Source organism: Lemur catta, chromosome 25 (assembly GCF_020740605.2).
Source record: "Lemur catta isolate mLemCat1 chromosome 25, mLemCat1.pri, whole genome shotgun sequence".
NCBI lineage: Eukaryota > Metazoa > Chordata > Mammalia > Primates > Lemuridae > Lemur > Lemur catta.
In genome coordinates, this window is record NC_059152.1 from 6,290,737 (window position 1) to 6,303,410 (window position 12,674).

The 12,674-nt window shown below is 38.8% G+C and overlaps 1 protein-coding gene across 1 annotated transcript in view; it reads left to right on the forward strand.

Moving 5' to 3' along the window:
* Positions 1–12,674, forward strand: part of GREM2 (gremlin 2, DAN family BMP antagonist) — an 85,792-nt gene that overhangs the window by 38,628 nt on the left and 34,490 nt on the right. The gene's annotated exons all lie outside the window — the stretch shown is intronic.

A 12,674-nucleotide genomic window follows, 5' to 3' on the forward strand; every position in this document is an offset into this window, starting at 1 on the left:
GAGTGCAATTATCATTTTTTCTTTCCTGAACAACTTTCTGTTTTCCCTGGATTAATCATTCTATCTTTCAATTTTTTTCTGCTTACCTTTTTTGTCAGCCTCAAACTTCCCATGGGTTGCATAATCTTCTGTTGATATTTTAATCACATTAGCTGTTCTCTTATTTTCATCTGCCTGAGGTGGTCTCTCTGGGTGCCCTCAGGCCTACCCGGTCTGGCGGTTGCTCCCCAGGCAACAGCGTGGTGGCCATCTTGGAATCTCTTACCATTCCTTCCCGCCAAACCCCGAGTTGGGGCTAATCCATTGCCCTTCCCTTTCTTGTTTTTCTACTTAGTTTGGTGAGGCACACTCTAGTAGCTTCCCCAGAAAGGGTACATGGAAGATTAAATTTCCCAGAATGTACATGTCTAAAAATATATGGATTAATACATTGTAAATTAATAAACAACTAGATTTAGTCATTTGAAAGAGAATTTCAGTTTGAAAATCAATTTGTCTCAGAATTTTGAAGTCCTTGCTCTGTTGTCTTCTGCTGTCATTATAGCCATTGAGAATTCCCGTGCTGTTTTCATATTTGGCTCTTTATGTGAAAACTATTTTGGTGTTTGCTTGTTTGTTTGTTTTTCCTTTATGGAAGAATGTAAGCTCTTTTCTTTGAATCTACTTTGGAAAATTATTCACATTGTGCTTTGGGGATGTATGTTTAATTTATTGTGCTGGATATTGGTGGATTCTATTAAACATTTTCTTTAATGATTTTGTTGATGATTTCTTCCTCTCTACTTTCTCAGGTCTCTCTTCAGTAATTCCTTTTATTTAGATATTGGACCTTTTATAGTGATCCTTTAAATTTTTTTATCATCTCTTTCCTATTGTGCATCTTTTCACATTTTGTTTTTAGTTTGCAGAGATTTCTTCATCTTCCAATTTTTATTTTTTGCTATTTTATTTTTAATTTCCAATAGTTCTTTCTTATTCTCTCTTTCTCTCTCTTTTTTTTTTTTAATGAGACAGAGTCTCACTCTGTCGTCCTAGGTGGAGTGTAGTGGAATCATCATAGTTCACTGCAACCCCAAATTCCTGGGCTCAAGCAATCCTCTTGCCTCTGCCTCCCCAGTATCTAGGACTACAGACGAGCATCAGAATGCCCAGCTAATTTTTCTATTTTTAGTAAAGATGGGGTCTACTCTTGCTCAAGGTGGTCTCCAACTCCTGAGCTCAAGCGAGTTTCCCACCTGGCCTCCCAGAGTAGTAAGATTACAGTTCTGAGTAATCCTTTCTTAGTAGCTTCTTTTTCCACATAGACACAATGTTTTCCTTATGTCTTATAGGATTCTCTTATCTTTACTAGGATCTTGAAGGTTTTTTTTCTGCCTGAATATTTCTCTTTTCTGTGAGTTGTTTTTGCCTTTTGGTTAGCTTGTTTGGTTTTTTTTTCCTAATGTTAGAGGATTTTCTCGACTTCTGCTGATTGATACCTGGCAGTTTGTGGCTTGTATTTAAAATTAGAGCAGTAAAAACTCTTACTTGCAGCTGGGCCCAATGGCTCACACCTGCAATCCTAGCTCTTTGGGAGGCTGAGACTGGAGTATCACTTGAGGCCAGGAGTTCGAGACAAGCCTGAGCAGCATAGCAAGATCCCATCTCTACAAAAAATTAAAAATTAGCTGGTGGTGGTGCACACCTGTAGTGGTGGTGCACACCTCTAGTCCCAGCTACTCAGGAGGCTGAGGTAGGAGGATCACTTGAGCCCAGGAATTTGAGGTTGCTGTGAGCTACAAAGCTATGATGACACTGCTGCCCTCTAGCTTGGGCAATGGAGTGAGACCCTGTCTCCAAAAAAACTTAACAGAAGCGCAGTGCTAATGAGTAGACTTACTGATTGTGGAAGAACGATGTACTGTAGTGTGATCTAAGTTGAGGCTAGATCCAAAGCCAGTAACATTAGGCCACTTTTCCCCTCCTGGCGCTAAAATATTTCCTAGGGAAGGCTCATCCTATCCTGTCTTGGGAGTATACACCTGGCTGCAGAGTTCTCTGGGAGCTGAGTTGGGGAAGAAGCCAGGAGATTTCAGCATTCAAACTTTTGCTCAGTTGCCTTAGCACATGGCCTCACTTTTAATTGGTGTCCTATGTTCCAGAGATCTACTTTGACCATCTCCAAAGAATAAATATAAGTATACACACATACATACATGTGCATGTATACAATATATAATATATATACCCAGCAAGTAAATGTCATCCTTTGGAGTGGGATAATCTTCTGGAGTTAGGGGTGCTGGGAGTGTGATTCCTTCTTAAACAGATCTTCAATCAACCTTTTTGTTTGTAGCCTCAAATTCATCCCCGTTTGCAAGGTATCTTGTGCACTCGGTTTCTTTTTGACTGCATCCCTGCTGGCTTATACTCTTTAAAAAATTACTGAAGACCATCTTTGCAGCCTTTAAAATTATGTTGCTATTGTCTGTTCTCTTACTATTTGTCCGTTTGGATTGCTCTCTCTCTCTTCGTTTAATCACCTCCTTCCTTTTCTTAATATCTTCGCTGTCTTTTAAGTGGGTTTTTGGAATGCACTGGCAGTATTTCCATATTTCGATTTGCTGTCTATAAATAAAGACCCACTTTGATTTTTATTGTTTATTTGCTTGGCAGAATTTCCAAAAATTATCAGAGATTTCATATTCTAGAATTTGCAAAGAATAAGAACATTTTAAAGGATTTTATTAAAATTTGATTTGATTTATAACTTTAGCTGCAACTCTAGTTTTCCGACATCAAACATAACTTAAGAAAATATATTCTGTAAAGCTACTTGAGGGTATTGGAATCTAGTGACAGAGAAAAATGGAATTCGGTGATAAATGATGGCTAACATCCATCTGTCATCATTTTCGGTATTGAGTACACATTATTGGTATATGCTCTACCAGAAACTCTCATAAACTGCAAAGAGGTGTCACGAAGCTCATTTTTGTCCTATCGTAGAAAAATAAATTCAAAAGGAAAAATAAGAGCCAAAGGCTATTAAATCAAAGGTGACTAAAATATCCTGGCAATTAAAATCTGTCTACTCTGTGGAAATTATGAATTAACTGCAGTTTTTGCATCTGTTTCCAATCACGCTATTCTCCAAGGAGAGTTGGGGTGAATGGCTAATGGATAACATACTTTAAATATCTTTCCAGTACAAATTTTTTAGACTCGCAAATCATTGAAGGCCCATTTTTCACTTATCTCTTGATCTCCTGATAAATTTCTCCTAACTATATCGTCTTCATCCAAAATATATATGACACCAACGTTCCCTGGTGTACATACTCAATTCTAGTTTAATGTACAACTCATTTCTGTCCTCGGAGGCAGAGTGCGGGCACCAAGCACTGCTAGAGTTTTGTTTTATATGATTCAGCTCTGATTTAACTTGGTCCAAAACATTTTTGTGTTTTGCACGTCTTTAAATTATTTACACCAATTTTAGAAACCACATCGACTCATTCATTTCCACATTGCCAATAATCATAGCTAATGCTTTTTGGCCTTATACTTTGAACCAGGCCCTGTGCTGAATGTCTTATGTATATAAACTATATTTAACCCTAATAACAATTCAGTATTACAGATGTAAAAACCAAGCCACAAGGAGGCAAAACAACTTGCTCTGGATCACTTAATTAGTGAGTAATAAAACCAGGACTTGAACCCAGGTCTCTCTGCCCTGAAATCCTGCATTCTTCCACATTGCAAAATAAAGCCTCTCAGTATATGGACACAATCCTTAAATGACAATCAATTTTTACCATTAGCATAACTAATGGGGAGAAATAGAGGAAAGGGGACAAGCTATGCCAACGCAAATTCCCAGAGAAGGAAAACCTGCTGTAATTATTGGAATGAGATTAAAAACTCTTAAGAATACATGAAAACCGTTGTGCAAATTCTGATATTTAAATCCCAGCTGTTTATTCTGTAACCACGTAAAAAATTACAGTTTTTTTATAATGATTTAATGATTGCTGGTGCACTGCCTATGCAAATGTGTTTGTGCATGTCAACACCTACTCATGAAAAATTATTGCTTGCTTGGATAAGTTCAGCTGTGTTTGGAAGCTACTACTACTACAGCCAAATAATGTAAGTTCCACCAAATTTATATATATATATATATATATACACACACACACACACACACACATACGTGTGTGTGTGTGTGTGTGTGTGTATTCACTGTAACTATGACCCTGGAGGAGCCACTGGAATAAATTTTAGGACACTAAACTAATCCAGCATCTGGCTGTTTACCTGTTTACCTGTTCCCTTGCCGAGAGATCTTGGGCTGAATTCTGAACATTCTTAGCAATATACCAACTTGGTCCTGAGACTGAATAAGTAGAACTCAGGTATTGTGTACAATCTAAAAATTACAGAACATGAAAACATTTCTCTTTTATTTATTTAGCTTGTTCAATAATCACCTGCAATCCTACTTCTCTTTTGAAATCAACTAGGGATTTTTAAAGTCTGAACTTTAATTTTAGTTGCTGAAAGCTTTGAAATTAAAAATACCCCTTTCTTGTCTTCTGTGCAATTCTACTACTTGATCACTCTTCTGAGTCAGAAAACAAAAAAAACACATTCAAATTTAGAAATATAAATATTGAGCTATGTGTTGGATATTTTGATAGCTGTTATAAGAGATAGAGACAAATCAGATCCACTTACTTTTCTAAAAAGAACCTGAAATAAAGTGGAAGAAAAATCAACTGGCGAAGGGTTGAAGTGTTTTTATCAATAGTTATAATAAAAGACATAAGATGAACAACTTCATATGAGATGTACAATGCAAGAAAAGTGTTTATGTCACTATGAGAAGGCAATCACGTCCCATTTCTTTGGATTAACCAGGCAGAGAAATTGTTTGCCTATCCTGGCATTATTTGTTCTCATAGAGACTGTGTGCTTCATGAAGCCAAAAATCATAGATGCTCTATTTCTTTTTGTAGTTCTAGTGCCTGCACCATTTTTGAATATGCAAGGCAATTGATAAATATTTTTTGAGTTAACCAATCCATTCATTCAGTCGTCCATTCAATCTTTTGTACCTTTCTTACTGCTCTGTTAAATTCTCATTCTGTTTTTATTGTCTCAGACATTATTTTTGAAAATCAAAATGTGTCACCTGGGAGGGGACACACACTTATCTACCCTTAGCAGAGAAGAATGAGCTAATCCAGTGAAATGGGAAGGTTCAGTTTTATTTGGACAAGGCAAGGTGATAGCAGATGGAGGAATTAGGTGCTGGTTTATTTTTTTGTTTGTTTGTTTATCAAAGGTTTAAGCTCCAAGAAGGGTTACTGTAGAGTGCAACATTGGATGGCCAGTAAGGCACTACTGTTTTGGAAAGGAGTTGACTATATAGGGACATCAAAGAGAGAAAGAGGAAAACACCTAAAAGACAGCTTTCCTATGTGTAATTTTAGTTTAGATTGTTCCTATTGAAATTAATGTATCAAATGTCTTTGAAGACTCAGCTTAGAGGAAATTAAAAAAGAAAAAAAATATCTTTCCCATTTGCAAAAGGAAGATCAAGCGAAATCACTTTTCTCCCTTTCATGTGAATCGGAATAAATGAATTTTAAAACTTCCAACTCACAACTGCCTTTCGCTGTATCATGCAACTTTACTGAATTTATAGACAGATTGGCACGAAGTTCAAAGTAGTTCCATTTGTATAAGGCAGTGATAGTCCTCTGCTCTGGAAGCTATTCCTACTTAGCTGCAAAGAACATCTGCTTTCTTCTGGGACCATAATGGTATGTATTTGAGGAAGAGGTGCTGACTCTAGAGACTGGTGTGAAAAACCTGGAAGTATTAGGTTATTCAGTATGAAATGTTCAATTTCCTTAAGCACTGAGTTTGACAGTTGATATCTCTGACATTTCACTTTGACACGTCTTGTTTTATTTTTGTTGGGAGGATACATCCTCAGTCTTGATAATAGATTGTAGATCACTGCTTCTTTCCAGAATCAACAAAAATGAAATGAGCCAAAGAGGAAGGCAAGACTCTAACGCATGTAGCATCCAAGCCAGGAGATGATGATGTAAACTACCCAGAAGCTGGGGGCTTTGCTGGGCTCAGGGAACGTGGGAAGGCCCTTCAACCAGTGAGGGTGGACTGTTCGCTCTTGGCAAGAGATTTCATCCATGCATACCTTGGGATTTGCTTTTCATTTTCACTTTTTTTTCCCCCTTGGGCTGTGTGTTCTAAACCAGATTCCCATTCTCTATAAATCTGTCAGGTATTTTCCGTGGAACTTTACGAGAAGAATTAAGAAAACCAAACTCTGTAAAGATAAGAGTTCAGATGTTAACCATGGAGGAATATGCATTCTGCTTTGGATTATTTATACACGCGTGCGTAGGATTGCTTTATATGTCTCCATATACATTTCCTTTCAATTGGTCTCAAAAGTGTTCATTATATAAATAAACGGTGGTGAGCCTGAGACCTCACACTGCATTAAACCTGAAGTGTTAACTGTTTAAAGTGTGTGAGCTCGTTTACGATTGCTAATCGGGATCTGGTGCCTGATTAAACGTGCAGGCCTTTTAGGATTTTGTCAACATTCACATTTTACATTGAGTTGAGATTTCTGTGCATCTGACAGGTTGATGGGTATGCAGGGGGCACTAGTGAGGATATCAGAAGAAATTCATCACTTGACTCCTAGGGAGTGGGGAAATGGCAATAAAAATTGCATGTATCATTTGTCCTGCGATCTTAAAAGCTGCATGCAGCCCACTTGCAAGAGAATGGCAGAAAAGCTCAGCCTTCCAAACTCAGGCTAGCTTCTCCTTTCAAGCAACAGAAGGGTCAAGTTGGAAAGTACCTTTCTTCTGCTTATGCTGTACCCAATAAGATCCACTGCGATTTTGTACAGCTTTACCTGATGTCTGAAAAGACCAAGTTGTCTTACTTTTAATTCAGGGGTCACTTTCAAAGTTTTTTGTCATTTCTAATAGGCTTCTGGTGTTCCTTGGCCTCAAAGGATGCTGAGATCAGGTACCCATATACGATTTCCAATACAGAGTCTCTACCAGAAATACCACTGAATTCCTTTCTTAGAAGATATTTTCATTGTACTTAAGGTAAGAAATGTAAAAGATAGGAAAGAAAGGCTTAAAATGAGCTTCAGGACCTTCAAATATATAGAATGTGGTCACCAGTGACTCTTAATATCCATTGAACACGATACAAGAAAAGAGCTTAATAATTAGAAAGAATGTTTTAATGTCACATCACCTTACATATGCATTTTTTAAGACCTTCCAACGTAGCATGTTATAAGATGCATCCCCACATCAAAGTGGACTAGAACGACATTACCATTTTGCATTTACAACCAAGGAATCAGAAGTTCAGAAAGGCTGGGTCTTGCATCACACAATCTCTAGACAGCAGGTCTAGGACAAGACCAAGTCTCCTTGACACCTGCCCTGAGGTTCTTCACGCTCCACCAAAAACCACCTTTCTATATAGGGAAATATGTTTTTTTAAACAATGAAAGCTCCTAAAAACTGGAATTACTTTCAAAGACAACAATTAGAAACTCTTTTAGTTAAACATCTTCAATTCAGCTGTTTTCTGAAAGCAGAGGACTAAATTAGGTCTTATCTCACTATCGCTTACACTCTAGGATCCTAATTCTATTGCTACAAGAGAAATCTATGTTCTTTATGGAAGGACGTCCAGTTAATGTATTAGGTAGGTCAAGAGAAACTTATGAGAGGCACTTTGGTACCATGGGGAGTGTTGGTTTGTAATCCTGGATTCTTCACTAAATAGGCGTGCAATCTTAGACATATCCTGTTATTTGTATGAACTCACACTTTCTCTGTCCCTAAAATGTGTAAAGAAGGGTGGCAGAATCTCTAGGCTCCCTCCTTTCTCTAAGAAACTATGACTTTGCGATGTTCCCCCTCCTGTCTCCATTAATTCAACAAATATTTGCCTTCAATATCCTCACGTAAAGCTGGGTTCAGCATTTAAGAAGGGAAAAGAAAGAAAAAAAATTCTGTGTTTTTTTCCATTCTTATGCGTGCTTACACTTTAAGTGCACCTCATTCAATTGCTTACTTAAAAAATAAGTTTCATGACAATTAGACCCCAATACTCAAAATATGTATTTTTCACTGAACTCAGTTTTCAACACAATCCAATCCTTTTTTCTTTTTTTCTCCAGTTGTCAGGGATTTGAGATTCACAGTCATTTTATTCCCATGAATCAATGTTTCATCTTACTTTGAACCCTCAGGGAGGAGCTCCAAGTATAGCGTCTCTTCCAATGCTAAAGTAGACTCTGTGCTTGGATCAGCTCCATAGAAAGCATGGGGAAGATGAAAAACCAGCCCCATTTCAGAATACAATAGAATAAATCAAATTAAAGAACATCCAGAAATATTTAGCCTATTATAGAAAACTTTTAGTGGATTCTTTTGGCCATGGAAGATATGTTTTCAACATTATTATTATTCCTTTTAATTCCAAGTTTCCATTCTAATTGCTCTTTATGGTCCTGTTATAGTAATTGCAATATGTCCAAATATATGAAAGATGTCATTTAAGGAATATAAGCTGGAGATGTTTGAAAATGTTCATTTATTGCACATGTCAGTGCAATATTGGCCTTTGCTCATTCAAAACATGGCAATATTCATTGAAAGACATTTTGAATTTGTCGACTTGTAACAAAACTATCATTAACATCTTTTCAGACTGGCCCAGCAGATCAGAACCCAATGTAAATACAGAAAGGGAAATGCCATTATAAAGGGGAAAACATCAAAGAATATACACTAACTATTAAAGATATTTAGTAGAGTTTTATTTCCACCTCTCATTTTTGTTTGTTTGTTTTTCAAGACAGGGTCTGTCCCCCAGGCTGGAGTGCAGTGGCGTCATCATAGCTCACTGCAGCCTTAAACTCCTGGGCTCAGGGAATCTTCCTGCCTCAGCCTCCCAAGTAGCTGGGACTACAGGTGTGCGCCACCAAGCCCTGCTCACCTACCATTTTTAACACAGAGTAATCCTTTATAGCTTTCCAGTTGATACTGTGTTTTGTCCTATTCCGTTTCTCCGTTACTCCCCAAATCCGCCCCCTCCACACACACACATGTACCAAATCTCATCATTTGACCTTAGGTTATGCTGTTCCCAGTTCTGGGTCACACCCACATTCCCTCAGTCTTCTGGGTGTTCCTGCAGAAAAGCAGCATTACTGGAGAAACGTGCCATGAGTTTCTTTACAAATTACTAATTTGTAAACTCAGTGGGTCCTCATGGCTCTAATTCGCCCCTTAATCATTCCTTATCTCACCTACAGAGTCTGTTCTGCATGGTTCCACCCCTCTGATGGCACTCCGCTTTCCACGGGTAGAAATCTGGGCCTTCCTCTTCCCTCCTTGCCACCTCTGCGTGACTCAGCCGCCTCTTTGTCACGGTCTCCAGGCACATACCCACAGCTTCCTGGATCTTGCATCCTTCTGCACCTCCTCTTTCCTAAGACAGAGGCCTTTCTAGCCATCCATGAATCCCCATCTTCTCTTGAATCCTACACTTTCTGTTGCACGCTGTTTTTCTGTTGTATCATTATTCTTTGGTTCTACACTGGGTTTTTACCTTGTAAATCTGTTCAAACCTCCTATCTTAAAAAAAAAAAATTCCTGCTGTGATTGATCTCTTTTTAGTTTAACCAAGTAATTAACATACTATCTTCACCAGTCGCCCATTTTCTACCCATGCACTTCTTGCTTTTCTTTTTAATGGTCTGATCTGACTTTGGTTGCTTCCTTGACTGGATCTTTTTTTTTTCCAGTGGTTACCGGTGATCTCTTAAACACTGAATCCAAGGGGCTCTTGTTCAGTCATTATTTTTCCAGACTATTCTGTAGCTTCTCCTAAAATCTCTTTCCTTATTTAGTCTCCATATTCTATATCCATGTAGAATAGTTCTCTTTTTACCTTTGAAGTCTTCTTTCTAAACAAACGTTGTTAGTTTCCCTTTGTTCCCTCATTCCTTCCTTGAATCTGGACATTTATTATTCACAGCCCCCTTTTCCCCTCTCTCAGGAATCTCATCCATTCTTATGGCTTTAAAGGACATTTTCCCCAAATCCTCAGTTTTGAACTCACTCTTCATCTTTATCTGCAATTAGATACCTTTTACTAAAAGTCCTGCATTTACTTCAAGCTATCAGTCTTACACTGGATTTATATATTTTTTTTGCCAAAATCTGTTTATACTTTGTATAGATGTGTGTGTATATGTTAGTGAAAATATCATTTTCCCCATCAACCCAAACCTAAAGTTTTTGAATCTTGTACAAAAATAATGCAATACACACCGGAGCATAATAAGAGCTTTAAGAAAATTACATGCAAAGTTCTAAGGAATATAGTGGACTAAGAAATTAAATCTGATGAACTGGGAAAGATTTGGGGAGTTTAAGAAGAAATTCTCAGATGTTTTGTAAGAACAAGGAGCCAAGATCCTTGAACCAAAGGGGCAGCTCCAGCCCAAGAAGGGCCAGCCCTGCCCTGTGGTCGTTCAGTCCACTGTGTCCATTCATGGGCCCCTTGGCAGGGTCCTGCCCATAGCCCCACAGGCCGTGTGATCTGGAAATGTTAGCATTAGCACACTCATTTTCAACCGAGGCTTTTGAGAATGGTGAGAACACAAACTGGTGTAATTCGAGCTGATCCCACCCTTTTATCCAAGGAAAGTTTCAAAAAAGTTTATGGCCGAGATATTAAGTTTTTGTTAGTGTTCACCACAAGTGTGAGCCAAAGAGAAGCCAGGGTATTCCATGGGGTATTCCAGATTCTTTCAGTCTGGAAAGCCAAACTAGGAAGATGCCACAAAAGCGGAAGAACACGGACGGAGGAGCATCATTTGTGGGTAACGCCCTGGACACCAGGAGACGATGAACTGATGAGTGGCCTTTCCCTCCTTAGGGACAGTGTTCTTTTTAAAAGTGCCCTTTTTCCTTTTGGCTTATGTATCAGTTGTGTTCTTTGCTGTTAATGGCAGTGGTTGCAGTCATACCAGAACACAACCTCCCACCTCAATTTTAGCCCAACATGTGCTCTAGGAAACAGCCCATTCAAGGACAAATCCTCTGATTCCATTTTGTTTGTTTTTTTGGTCCTATTCGTGTTTTTCTCCCCTCTTCACTTGGCAGGAATTGAAGGACCAAAGATACTCCTGTATCCCCCCCCTTTTAGAAAAGGAGATCTTCAATGCCATCAGTTAGTCTAGACAAAGAAAATTAAGGTAATTAGTAGAAAGCTTGCAAATGTGCTGTGTAGGAGGCTCTGTCATTAGGGACCCTCACCCAGGCTCCTGTGGTTTGGTGTGTGTGTACAGAATGATAGTTCTGGGTTTCCTCTCTGTAAAGAGGAATAAAATAATACTGGGTTTCAATTAGAGACATAACTGCAATTTAGTCAGGGGCATAGGAACAGGATGGCTGTCAGCTATGCCAAGCTAATGTCATAAGACATGAAATCCCAGCACATAGCAAGGGATCCTGAGGCGTCGGACTTACCGCAGCCCTCATACTCCATAAGACACCAAGACTAGCAATTAGAATGCAGACAGAACAAATATTTATGTTTGGAGAAAACAAAAGAGGAGGCATCAACAACAAAATGAATCAAAAGCCACAAGGTCTCAGATGTGGGCAAGCAAAGTGTTGCTGTCAGTGTGAAGCAGGAAGGCAGAATTGGTTTCCAGGATTTGCAATTCAGAGATCTAGATTACTGGAAAATTTACAATAACATTGCAGTTTAAAAATCTCCTCTCCATCCGTGTTACCCCGAGTTTAACATGAGCTGTCAATTGCCCCTTTCCTCCCTCTTACCTACTTTCCAAGTCGTTTCTTCACCACGCGTATATGGATTACGTGTTCCAGAGAGTCTGAATACATTATTTCAAGAGAGTCTTTCGAAGTCCTGGAAGTGCTTATGCATATTTTAAAACTTTGTGTCGATTCATAAATTCATTCTGTGAAGGGGCCTGATGTTTTGAATGGTCAGAGGATGTAGTACAATCTAATAATGGAAGAAAAATTAGGACATTAGAAAAGGCTTGTCCAGGCAGGCAGAGAGGTGTGTGGCTCCTCTCTCCTCTCAAAGTAATAGGTAAATATTTTTCTCTTTTCTCTAAATAGTTTTAGATGGTTCACCCACCCATAGAGGCTCAGAGAATGGATCTGGAGGAAGGAACAAGATCTCAGGTGGTCGAGCACGTAGAAAAGAGACTTGTCACCAACAGGAAGACTCTAAGTGAGCCATTGTAACTGGAGTGAAGCATTTGGTTTTGACCCATTTGCAAGCATCAGGCTATTATGAGAAATCCACAGGGTATGGTAAATAAGAATGGAGTGACTGGGGCCTGGCCAGTGAAGAAAGGAAGCTCAAGTGCACATGGCTTGGCTTTGACATGGCCAGTGATGCTAACTTTCCCCTTTTGAATGTCTCTAATTCTGAAATTCTATAAGCATGAGATGGTGTCTTAGCCCCTTTTGATCTACATCAACCCATAATGGATGTCTGCCATGTGCTTGGCATCCGTGCTTGGGAAAACGACTCGACTGCCAATTATCTGATAC